Source organism: Danaus plexippus, chromosome 2 (genome assembly GCF_018135715.1).
Source record: "Danaus plexippus chromosome 2, MEX_DaPlex, whole genome shotgun sequence".
NCBI lineage: Eukaryota > Metazoa > Arthropoda > Insecta > Lepidoptera > Nymphalidae > Danaus > Danaus plexippus.
Genome location: NC_083537.1, coordinates 1232600 through 1245523, shown reverse-complemented (window position 1 = coordinate 1245523; position 12924 = coordinate 1232600). Strand labels below are relative to the sequence as shown.

The window sequence follows — 12924 nt, the reverse complement described above, 5'->3', positions numbered from 1 at the left end:
TACCCACAATTTTCATAAAACAAATAATGAATTTAGCTTGATACAGAACTCAAAATAGCTGCGAAAATTACAATAAAATTTATAGTTTTGAAGGTAAACAGACAGATAAATAGACGTATAACATTTTTTAAACACCTTTTTGTATTTCATATATTTTTTGGTGATTTTTTTTCAAAGTAAGTCACAAGGATTTAATTGGTTTTATTGCAGGTTCGTGTGCTATCCCGCTGTCGTTAATTTAATTTACGCATGAAACAAAAACGTATGCCACTTCAGATATTTGACCGAGATTAAATATAAACTTGCGCTGTTTGCTCTCACTAACTGTGATGTCCCCGGGGTGACAACTTCGCAGACGACAATTTGTCAGCTTTCCGCTGCCGGCGATCGAGTTTCGACTATTTTTGTTATAAAAGGAACAGGACTCTGATGACTTTTGTATGACATTTCGCGGTTACCCCGCGGCGAGCCAAAGACGTTTTTTGGGTTATGTAACATATTATTCAACACTACTATTTTCTACATTTAATGTGCACTCTTTTAAAGAAATGTTGGTTATCAGTTTTTCAAATATATCTACTAGGTAGTTTTAAATATCCTTAATATTTTAAAGAGTATTAAGTGACTCTGTATGTGGTGAATGGTACGGAAAGTAAGTTTGGGTACATTCGAAATGCGAAACTCAACCTTTTCCTTAAGGTAACACATTCAACTAATTTCGGTTATATTTTTGGGATAATTTACGTTTGTATTACGTACGTATGTAATTGTACGGTTTCGTGAGCAGGCCAATATAAAGATATAAAGGAAAAGCGGTTCTCAGAAGAAATATTACTTATTACTTTTAGCCGACAACGCGGTAATCACATTTGCTTTGTTCGTTTTGGCCCTTTCATTCGGTTAATCGTGTTATTTCGGGGACGTCGGAGCAATCTTCTCGCAGCAACCCAGGATTGACCGGCTGATTCACAAATATTTTGGACACAATTTTCAGAGTTCATTAGTTCCGGATTTAAGAAAACAAAATATTTTAAAGTTTCAATTAAATATAAAATAGGTAGTGGTATATATTCTAATAGAATTTAGAAGGCCAAGGGTCTGTCTATGTCATTAAAGATACTCCGAAAGTAATGTTAAAGGTAGGCACTGTGGCCGTGTTTAGTTTGAAGTTCAAAGAACCGGAAACTATAAACTTCCTTACTCTTAATTATCACTTTTCGGTTCCGAGTAGTCCGCCTTCTTGTATATCTCGTGATTACGTTAAGGAATATAGACATGTCGATTAATTGATTGTTTTGGCCGTCATCTAAAATCTAATTTTGAGTTTTAAAAACAGAATGAGAATAAACCACAAGCAGAAATTATTTTTTGTTTGGAAAAAAGATTTGTAAGAAGAGCTTCTTTTTTTGCGATCAATTTGAATAAACCGGGAAATGTATTGTTTGTGTGGTAGACAAACTCACAGCATCGTTAGTAAAAATACTGTCGGCTAATCGCAAGTAAAAGTTAATTTGCTATTACGCTTGTCAATAATAACTTACACCACAGACAAAGGAACCGGAAACCGCTGAGGAAGGAGGCAAGTAGGCGAAAGACGCTCAAGATAGTTGGGGAAATGCGTGAAAACCCAAATACAATACATCTAATTTTGTTTGGCCTATTTTACCCAATAAATACGAAGACGATGAACATTCACAGATTGCGCGAACGGTTAATTCTCCGTATTCACGAGATTACAATATTCATTATATATAGAGGGATCCAAGAAATGTTTCATTTCGAGTAAGTTATATTATAATGTTATCACTTATCAATGTAAAAGCGATAACTTATGTTATATACAGTACAACTTAGCTTCTCTTTATACTTTATGGAACTGCATTTACACATGCTTATAAAATCCAGGAGAATTCTCACAGGGTGACGTCATGGTATTGGCGTGTGAGCTCGCTCGTTTTGTTTCTTTTACTATACGAGAACTGCGGTTTCTGATTTATGTTATAATTTTAAACGCTGTACTTCTTTCTAAAACATCAACTTTCCTTATTAGATTTGTCGACATTTTAAGTGACGGAAGCTTTTAACTTTCAAACCAACAGACTAATCAACCTTGCTATGGAAAAGGCAAAAGGACCATATCGAATTTAATTATAATGAATGTTTCGAAAATGGTGTGTTACTATTTAGTATGTCGCCCACTGAGAGTGACGTCATAAGACCTCGGAAGTGGTTTGATATCGATTGTTATTACAGCGAATGATTTGCGACTTCGGTTCGCGTGGTTAATGAACACAACTCATAGTAAATAATGGGAATTTGTCTCGTTCCCGGTTAGTAACAAGCGTTGACGTCACTTTTATTTAGTACACGTGTATTCTTTATTTATTGCGTTGTTAATTTTTACACAAACTTAAATAATTCATTAGTAATCGATCGCTCAGTAAATAGGAAGAAAATATCACTCCGATATTCGTTACGACTGATATTTCTATATCGTATATAATTCGACCTAGAAACATAATTTTTATTATAGTATGTTTTTTTTGTCAAATGCGGACTTTTTGTGAATGTACAAAAAGCTAAACAAAGGAAAATCTATTTGGAAAGCATATTTTTTCCTAAACATCTATCTCCGTTACTCTTTCAATGTAATTTATGTCCTTTTATTCATTTATTCTAATCTCGATGACAACGTGATACTTTTTTTTGGCTTTTGTTAAGTCCCTATTAAATAACAGACGCTGTGACGTCAGCTACCGACATCCAGCGATGGATTCTAAATCTCTAAATTATTCATATTTTAATTTTATAATGAAAACTTAAAAAAATATCTGTTAATATAGCCGCAGTGGTTTGTAATAAAAACGAAAGAGCGTTCCTATTTGTAATCTTTAACGAGTCTCATTGTATTTAATGTTTGTTGCGAGTAAAGTTAAAAGCTAGTTACATAAACAAAACATAAAATTCTCTCACGAATTAGCATGGCGGGGATAAGTGGCAATATACAGGAATGACAACAAAAACTTGGAGCAAAACGCAGTAGTAATATCACCGGAGATAGCCAGCGTAAAAATTTAAATTAGATGCAAAAAATACATTACATCGCAAAGCACTAATGGTGTTGCCACCTTTTAAATATTTTTGTCCGGAAAATGGGGTTAGGTTCGTAGTGTATCCAACGAGGGCATTGTTTAAGAGGTTTAACCTTAGCTTCTCGCCGTAATGCTTTTGTTTTAATATGTAAATTTACATAACAAACGCTGGAGTTACAATAAATGTGAGATCTTTATTAAAGCTCGTCTTAACCAGTAGGAGATTATAGTGAAGCATCGCGCCAAATTTATTTAGTGTTAAAAGAAACGCTACTGCCAGGTAAATCCAGTGACCTATTAAGACAATGTTGTTAAGAATTTGAAAATATTTTTGATACGGGAGGGTTATTTGTCCTTCACCCTCATTATAGCTCCCTTTATAAGAATTAACTTGATAGCTTATTTGAGTAAACAACAATAATTAATTCTTGAAAGAAGTATAGAAGTATAGAAAGTTAATTAAAAAAAAAAACGTAATCACAAAAAATAGTACATTTGAAAGATAAAACGTCTACAAAAACCCGAAGCTACCCGAACTCAGCGTTCAACATTGATGGCTTCTATAAAAAGCAAATCAAAAGCCTATTTGGATATCGACATCGCATTGATACTCATCCTAAGATACGACTGATTGAACGAATGAATTACATCCTAAAGCATACATGTACCAACACATCCCTACAATCTATAAGCCCTGTATCAGTTGGTATTTGAGCGTTTCATTCGGAGAGTAAACAAAGAGGCTTCGCTGGCTGACTTTTAGCCGGGTTAATTAGAATGTCAACGGCACTTATTAATCAAAACGACATGGGCGTTCGAAGCGCTTTTGTCTTTACAATATTTGTCCCTTTCAACGCTTTTGACGTTCCGGCGCGTCATTTGAACATTTTTATGTGTTATTGTTTATTGGGTGATAAATTACCGCCACGTCTTTGATGATTCCATATCTCTTTATATCAGGATTTTCAGTCAGTTAGGTTTTTGTTTTTAAGAACATCTTTAGTTCCGTAAAACTTTTATTTAAATACGTCTTCTCCTGTAACCTTTTAATCCATCTTTTATCGGTGATGTTGTTTCACGTAATTACGTCACGGACACCCACATAATACATAGTGACGGCAGAGGTGACGTCATCAATCACGGATACATTAAATATATATGAGGACGCGACAGGGCGTGGCTTTCTTCATTAGATGCATGTGGAAAGACGTCGGCGAGGGAAATTAATCAAGCTTAAACTGATTAGTTAGTTGGCTCGTTAATGATTGTTTACTGTTATATTACAGTAACGTGTAGCAAATATCAACGTCCCACCACCAACCCCTCCCTGTCGTACAAAGTTCTTCACGAGTATAAATTATTTTATGCTAAGTATAAGTAAAGTTACGACAATAAAAAATATTTTAGTTATTGTGTGAGTAATTCAAAATGATATAAATGTAACTCTGAGAACGGTAGACATTCGTCGGTATTTAGCGGCATTTAAAGACACCGTGGAGAGGAAACAATCCAGCGGTCTGATAGTTTCAGAAGTTTGTAAGCGATACGCGCCGAAAGAAGTTTGCAGAACGTGAGGCGACTAAGTACTCGGTCTCGAAACGAAAGACTTTCGAGATAAATTCTGTGACGAAAGTATCCAGAGGTAACACGCGATTAAGATTACGTAACTCGGACGAAAAAGTTTTACACTTCTGTCATATCAGTCGTAAACTTCCAAGTTACTGGAACGCTATGAAGGGGTTTTAACGTTGTGAATCACAAGAAATATCAAGCTCAAAAGTTTAAAGGTCATCGCAATCAAAACTAGAAATATATGAAAGTTACACATAGCCATGAATAACACGAAACAAAACTATAAAATATATATTTGTATTGTTTCGGAAGTTGTGGATGTTCGTTCAAATATATTTTAGAGAGGAGTCGCGTGTGAGCCGACGGTAACGCACGCGAGGCGCTCGTGCCGGCTTCGTTATTAACAAATGATTTCACATATCCGCCACATGTCGAATGATCTCTGCTTGTTTAGACGGGTTACGGTAAAATGTTTGATCATACACATCATTCAGTCTTAGGACTCATTACACACTGGAAATGACAACGATGTCCAATAGATATTTTATATGCATTATTTAATTTCAATAGTTTTATGTTTTCCGAGAGATAATGAAGTATTACGAATAATCTAAACGATGGAAGGAACACAAAACAATAACGAGGCTGATAGTTCAGACAAGGGGAAAATAAAACGACCAATTACGTAATAAAATCTAAATGAATACCTTTTTATGCTTTATCGAGAAGTTAGACAAAATGTTACTTACTCCGCTTCGATATTTCAGTAAACATAATGAAAAATCAAATAATCCACATATTATATTGCATATACGAAACATTTATAATTTGAATATAGCCGTGGCATAAAATGTTGGTGTATCGATAATATATATTGAATATGCAAGTCAGGACCGAATCGAGTTTAATTCGATGGGATCGGTGGCAGAGCTCGATCGTTTCGCAATAAAATTTCAAATGTCAAGTGAAGGTTGCGCCGAATTGCCATTTAAATAAATCTCCGAGATAAAGTCGAAGGAAAAATATACCGTGATAATAATATGTGATGTAACATTATCTTTTGTATTATTAATTTTTATGCCGATCATAGTTTTATTTTGCAATGTGCACGCAGGTTTTAACATTAACATGTACATATGTATAAGTTATATGATTCATGTTATTACTATCTCTAAAACGCAAATTACTTTAGAAGAATGTAATTATATACATTAATACCAGCAATACACATATCAAGGTGTAGTTGATTTGTTCTTACTTATATCTAATAGTGTGTTTACACTGCGTCGTTGGCAAAGGGTTTAAAGCTCAAGGCTCCACGTGTGTGAAGGTCGCCTATTATGTCAGACCTAATGTGATATCATCTGTTACCAGCAAAATCCAGCCAAATAACCGTCCCGGGAACCTCAGCCCTCAGAGGACAAACAAATAGTTTTTCCCACAAAATAACATCAATCATAGTCTTACAAGTAAATAATTAAACCCGAATCGAACGGATAATATATTTAAAGAGAGAGGAAAATAAATATTATTTTGTTCGAACAATAAAGATGAAATGAAATAAAGCGGTCGGCTTATATCCTTACATCTACGCGAATTGGTTCCGGACAAATTTAACTCAATAATTTCTGGTCGAAATATCACAAACAATGCGTCCGGCTCCCCCATCGGAAGCGGTTTTGGTGAACAACAAATTCTATCAGGAAATAGACGGACGTCAAAGCATTTTCATACAATACAGTTACATTAGGTGGCTTCGCTTAAGTTAGGGAGAGAAACATTGAAAGTTTGTGATCTCAGCTAACGATCATCGACACAAATCAAAGGCTTCCAACGATGTATATGTAGAAGAAGTAAAGTAGTAAAAAAAAGAAGCATACTCATTATAACATATATATTAAATTACACATTTAAATTTATTATATAAAATTATTAGTATAATTTCATCACAGAGTATTGATAAAAATATTATAACTCTAAAGTATATCTGAGTTGTCTGACGGATCGATATCAATTTTCTAAATAGAAAAACCTCGGAGGTTCCGATAGCGATCAGGGCTCTAATACCGGTAATGGCTGAGACACGGCAGCCAGCCACGGTTTTGAATCTAGAAGACCCGTTACGATTTTCTGATACATTTGCACCGAGATAACGAAAATGCCTCCGCTAGCGTTTCACTTGCAATGAAGTTTGTCGCTCACAGGCACCTTGTGACACCGCTCGCTTTTGGTCTCAACAAAACATTTACCATTGCTTTCAAACCATGTGAGATATAATACGTTTTTAATGATTAGACCAAAGTATTTTTATTATTATTACTTAATTATAATATAAAAGTATATAACGTACCAGGGTATATATTTGTGCAGCAACAAGATTTTCATCCCCGCGCTATCTGGAAAAAAACAAGAACAAAATTAATGCAACATTTTTAATTAAAACAAGTCCACAGAGCACGTTATTTTTTCAGTAGACATTAATGATTGTCTTTAAAAACAATGGCAAAGTTATCGTGTTCTCTTCGGCATTTTTTAGCCATGCTATGGCATCATACGTACCTAACATACAATTTGGAAGTCACTTCTGAGAATGGGTTCTAGCCATCTTGCGGAATGACGTCATCGATATATAACAATAGAAGCCTCCGGTGAGGCTCTATTAATATTATGAATTACTGATTACTTTGATCGCATCATCCTCTTACGGTATGTACATTAAGTATACCTACAAGGTAAATATGGTTTATCTAATATATATAAGCATTTAATAATATAGGAAGTACTATCGAAGGACACAGTTATAATATCATTAATGTTCCTATATAATATACAATGCTTCTTACGTTGGTGTATTTTTTATTAACTTCTTTGTTGACTGAAACGCCATTTACGGCAAGCAATAAAGCAAAACATGATAGCGTATTCTATAATTATCGCTAAGAAATATCAACTCCGCTGTAATAGACGATGAAAAAAATACATAACATAAAAAAATAGCCAGAAAAATGTAAGGAATGCTTCCATTTCACTCATTACCGGAACGAATTAAAATGTATATATTTGTTCCTTCAAATATCTTGAGTTGAATAACCTTTTCAATTTTCCTCGACAATATGCCTGGGCCGGGAACGCGTGGGAATGCGAGGTACAACGCGAATTATCTAGATTACATTGCCTTCCATGTTACAAAGGATGCATAATGAGTTTCGTTGTGCGTCTCGATTATTTAAAAGGTGACAAAGCAGAATGGACTATTAAGACGCGAACACCGCTATTGTACATAATAAATAAGCCGTACTTATAGCATTTGGACGCCCTGTAACAAAATTGCAACATAAAGATAAAATTCGTGGTTACTAGACTATTAGACTATATAGATGGTACTTTTACATAACTGCCTTAGTAAGGTACCGTCTAGACTCACTTATTGTTAAAAAAACACCTTATCTTAACTTTAAGGTTCCAACTTTTACTAACGTCCTGTCTACGGTAAGGCTGTGTGAACATATATTAATTCATCTATTAAATTGATGATATCATTCATGTGTCAGCTATTTGAATGCCTTTTGATATACATATTAGGTAAGTAATAAAAGATCTCGCTTTAATGTCATCACGAACTGTGACACAATCGTACGATTCTAAAACGTGATTCAGACGATATTTAAGAATAATCTGCGACAACTCTTTAGGAAAAGTTCACCTTTTGAACCTACAACCTAATTACGTAACAGCGTTTCTGTCGTAAATAAAATTTTACACGCCGACATCGCTAACAAAATCCGTTCAAAGTGTTAATTTAACATAATATGCAGATAAAAAAAATGCAAAGATTCTTCAATTGACATTGAATTACAAAATGAAGCCTTTTTGACAAAAGATATTTTTTGACAATATAATTTATTAATGTACCCCCCAATAGAAACTACTTCCTGGAAACGACTTTGAATCTAAAGGTCATTTTGCGGTTAATTATCTGTGAAATTGTTTCTATCTGCATGCTGATTTCCGCAATCACAGCAACGAACGAATCAAATGGAGTCACCTGTTGGATAGATTAGGGACTCTCTGGAGGCACATTGGACACGATAAAAGAGGAGCAACTGTCGTCTTAAAAACCAAACAGAAGTTTAAATTGGGACAATTAAAATATAATTCATCGAAATATAGATTTTGGTGGGTGACAAAAACGAAGTGAAAAAGAAATGAACAGTTACACAGGGGCTGCGGGAGAATTTCTCAAGACACCATTCAAGAGCTCTAAAATAGTCTCTTTAACATGATTCATGAGAAAGAAGAATGAAAATTGGAGCCACTTGGAATTTTCATCACGGTTGATCCTCACAAACCAAAACATGCGTAATGGGTATGATTAATGTACTCTAAAATTATATATGAAATTTCTTATGCTGATATAGTAGCCACCAGATACTAAACTTCACGATCCCTTTATAAATCCCGGTCAATCCCAGATATTCCATGATCCCGACCGGACATGGGACTAATGTCGCGGACGCCAGGACAAATAGTCCTTTGGATTAGAGACGCCTTGATTAACTTAATGTTGTTTACTCTTGTTTTGTTATGCACCCCTGGTACTTGGGACTTGAATGGGTGCTCTCAAAATGCAAATTTACTTTAAAACTATGCTGTGTTTGTTAATGTAACAAGCAAAACAAAGGTCCTTGTCTTTTCAACTCAATTCCTTTTAACAGAATTCTATAAAAATTAAGGTTATTTTGATAGACTTATCAATTGAAGTTGTGTCGTCCACGATCCCACCCCAAATGTCTCAACCATAATTGGTATTAGTTACTTCTCATAGCCGACGGCGGATGTTTGTAATCTTGTATACGGGCCGTTTAATGGGCGAATTAAATGAATGGACCTCTGAGGAAGAGAGATAGGACCCTGTGGCTCTGTCCCGAACATTATATTTTAGCTATATACTGTATAGATTTGTATAGCTCTGGAATTTCTAACAAAATTATTTCATAAAAAAATTCCAATTAAGGATCTTATTAAATAATTATATTACAAATATTAAATATACTCATAAATGTAAGGTTGTTTGTTACTCTTTTAAGTCTACAGTTAATAAGTTAATCCCTTCTTTTCTATATTAAATTAGAAAATATAGAATGAAAAAGTCATCTCGATATTCCAGAGGTTCCAGGTTCGAATCCTGGCTGTGTAAATGAGTTTTTCATTCTTTATTTAAATTTAAATAAAGCAAAGTTTTCATAAGAAATGTAAAATTTATAAACCTGTATCCGCGTCTGAGAGCAGAGTCGTGGGAAGCATCTAGTATGTTACATAAATAAAAGACCAACTATATCTGATTTGACGTAGATTTGTATCACTAAAAATTCCAGTGTTGCCTGGGAATCGAATCCAGGAAATCCGTGGCGCAAAGCGAGTACCGTTACAATTGCATCACTGTGCGTAACGGCACTGAGGTACATTCACATACACTCAATTATATCACAACCGGAACATAGAGATTGCTTTAATTCCATAACCATTGTACAGTGCACTGGCAAGGACCATTTCACTGCACTCCTTTAAATGTAAAGTAATGGAGGCCAACTCGAACTGGTAGCATTGTATGGTGAGTTATATCGGAGTCATCACTCATATTCTTTGCGGTGTCACGGCCAGCCCGGGGCTTAATCCAATTTAAAATATATCCAGCCAATTTAAAAAGTCCGGCTAATTTTAAAACGAGAATTCTGAGAGGGGCACTATTTAATGTAACAGGGTAACGTCTTGAGAGCACGTGAGGGCGCATTGACCGCCCTATTTAAATATTCACTTCTTTGAATATATTTTTAAGAGCATCATTGCGACATGTCGCCTCTTGAAGCATAAGATTGCATAAAAGCGACGGTAAAATATGCAATTAGGGACTTTAAATGAACGCAGACGTTTCTCCGCCGAAATAATCTTTTTAAGGTTTTATATCGTTTGACATCTATCCACAGATCGTCTGTTACTTGTGATATTTCAAATCCCGTCTGAGTGTAGGGGTGCGCTATAATGGAAATATTTTAATGGATGAAATTTAAAATCCAGTCAAACAGAATTCTGTTTGAGTGTTTGAACACGAAACTTTTAAATTGTGGAAATGTTCGCCGTCAGAGGAAATGCACATACATTCACGGATTAAATAGGCGAAAAAAACATTGGCTCGGAAACTATAGATGTTGCAGTGCCTTCACGGCTGGTTTCGCAGATTTCGACCGTGATGAATGACGTGGAAAAAAAGTTACGTTTTGTTTTAGAACAGGTATCTCAACGCATTAAACAGATTGACGCCAGCCATCCGCGGTAGTGTATATATAAAAGTCCACGAGCGAGACCAAGCAAGGGCTTCCACTTACTGTAATTAAAACCTTTAAAGTTTCACTGCACGCTTTCAATAAACCTCTGGCTTGTCATCATCACGTTTTAGAAATCTTTAACATAATATTATAAACATTTCTATTACACCATAAGTTTAATCTACTTTTTACTGTTAGCACGAACAAATGAAAAAAATATTCCATAAGGCATTTGTAATTAGCATGTATTGTGTTACGGAGGTGTCATGGACTCGAAAATAGACAAAAATGCCTATTCACGGTTACAAATTCAGTTAATGAAGCGATGACTCGGTTTTTCCTAGTCGTTTTAACTGTAATTATCAATTTAACGATTAATATGTTCCATTATATTCCACACTTGTAAGTTCCTTAATGTTTCTTATTTCCTGGTACATAAATCTGAAATTACATCCAATAAACGGCTTATTCAATTCTCCGACAATAAGAATGAATCGAAGAATGACATCATTTGAATATGTTTACACGATTCTCATTGTGGCCTCTGATATAAAATATAATGTTCAATTTTATTTAAATCTTCAAGTATTTTGTAATATCTCTGGTTATATTAAAGTCGTGTCGTCATTGTGTTCTAACTGGTCTGATAAATACTTCGCCTACGTAATCACCGACGACGTAATTTATAATTTTTTTATGTATTTTTAATATTTATATAAATATTACGCTTTCATGATTATACGTCTCGTTTGTGTGTGATTGTAATACGTGTTAGATTAATGCCTGTGATTCACAGAAAATTTATATGTTACTTGATATTGAAAGTTTATATCTACTATTTTATTCAATAAACATGAGTTCGATGAACTTTTTATAAATTAAAAAACGGCTTCCATTCGCCGCACGTGTTTCTTAAGTTCAACAATTTAAGATACAACGCGCTTACGTGAATTATGTTAATAATTTTATCTGATATTAGCGTCCTTGTTTCGCCGATTTAAATAAAAGCACTATTGCACAGTGTTCATACGGAGGGTAGTAACCGAATCTGAAAAGTTTTTCATATGAATAGTATAATTACGTTTGTAAATCGATCTGAACTCGATATGAGCTACAAAACTCTATTATTACGCTAGTCGAAAATTACCAGAAATTTAATTTCGTTCAATGAATATATGTTTATATTTAAATAATTTTTGTTATTCCTTATTTTAATTATTTTCGTGTTTCCTGCATATACTAGTAGTTAGGTGTATTTAATTAGTTTTTCCATATAGAACCTAATTTTGAGAACATTTTAGGTCATTTCAAAGATAAGTTTTATTCATACAATCAAATTAACTTCAATATTTAGATATTGAAGTCTTTTCCGTAATAAAGAAATTATTTTATTATATATTTTATTTTTCCTTAAACATCGAATTTATCCACATGAGCCTAATCTGTGGACTGTCAATAATTTGTTTGTAAACAAACGGTCCGAGAGCTCTTCACTAAACAGTTCCGAAATCGAAGATCGCAATACCAGTATGTTTTAAATATCTTAAAAGCTTCGTGAATTTTATTTTATCAAAGGGTAAAACTGAGGCTTATCCTTAAATCGGATATTCTGTCAATTAGCGACCGGATTAATTACTTTGGAAATTTGCGTAATCTCGTCTTCCGGGAAATTCAGTCTAAAAATATAGAAGCGTTAAACAAATTACATTATTCCTAATTTAAGAAATGTTATTATAATATTAGGAAATGTTCAAATCAAAACTAAATCACCTAACAATAGCCTCTTATTATACGGTACAATAAGATCTAATTCATATAACATTTTCATTAACTATATAATATTTAGTGTCGATATATTTCTCCGGACTCGGTTTATGTAGTGATCGGTAAAGCTGGGTCATAACCTAGTATTATGCAAGGATATCATCCCAAATCGC

At 34.1% G+C, this 12924-nt stretch overlaps 1 protein-coding gene across 3 annotated transcripts in view; it reads right to left on the bottom strand.

Annotated features, from left to right (window-relative positions):
* The window catches only part of LOC116779668 (leucine-rich repeat-containing G-protein coupled receptor 5-like), a 116813-nt gene that overhangs the window by 80986 nt on the left and 22903 nt on the right, over positions 1-12924 (bottom strand). For 2 of the 3 annotated variants that reach the window (XM_032674062.2, XM_032674061.2), the window contains exon 2: positions 7015-7060. The gene's annotated coding sequence lies outside the window, so the exon portion shown is untranslated. The remainder of the gene's footprint in view (positions 1-7014; positions 7061-12924) is intronic. The other variant, XM_061525967.1, reaches the window with a different exon arrangement.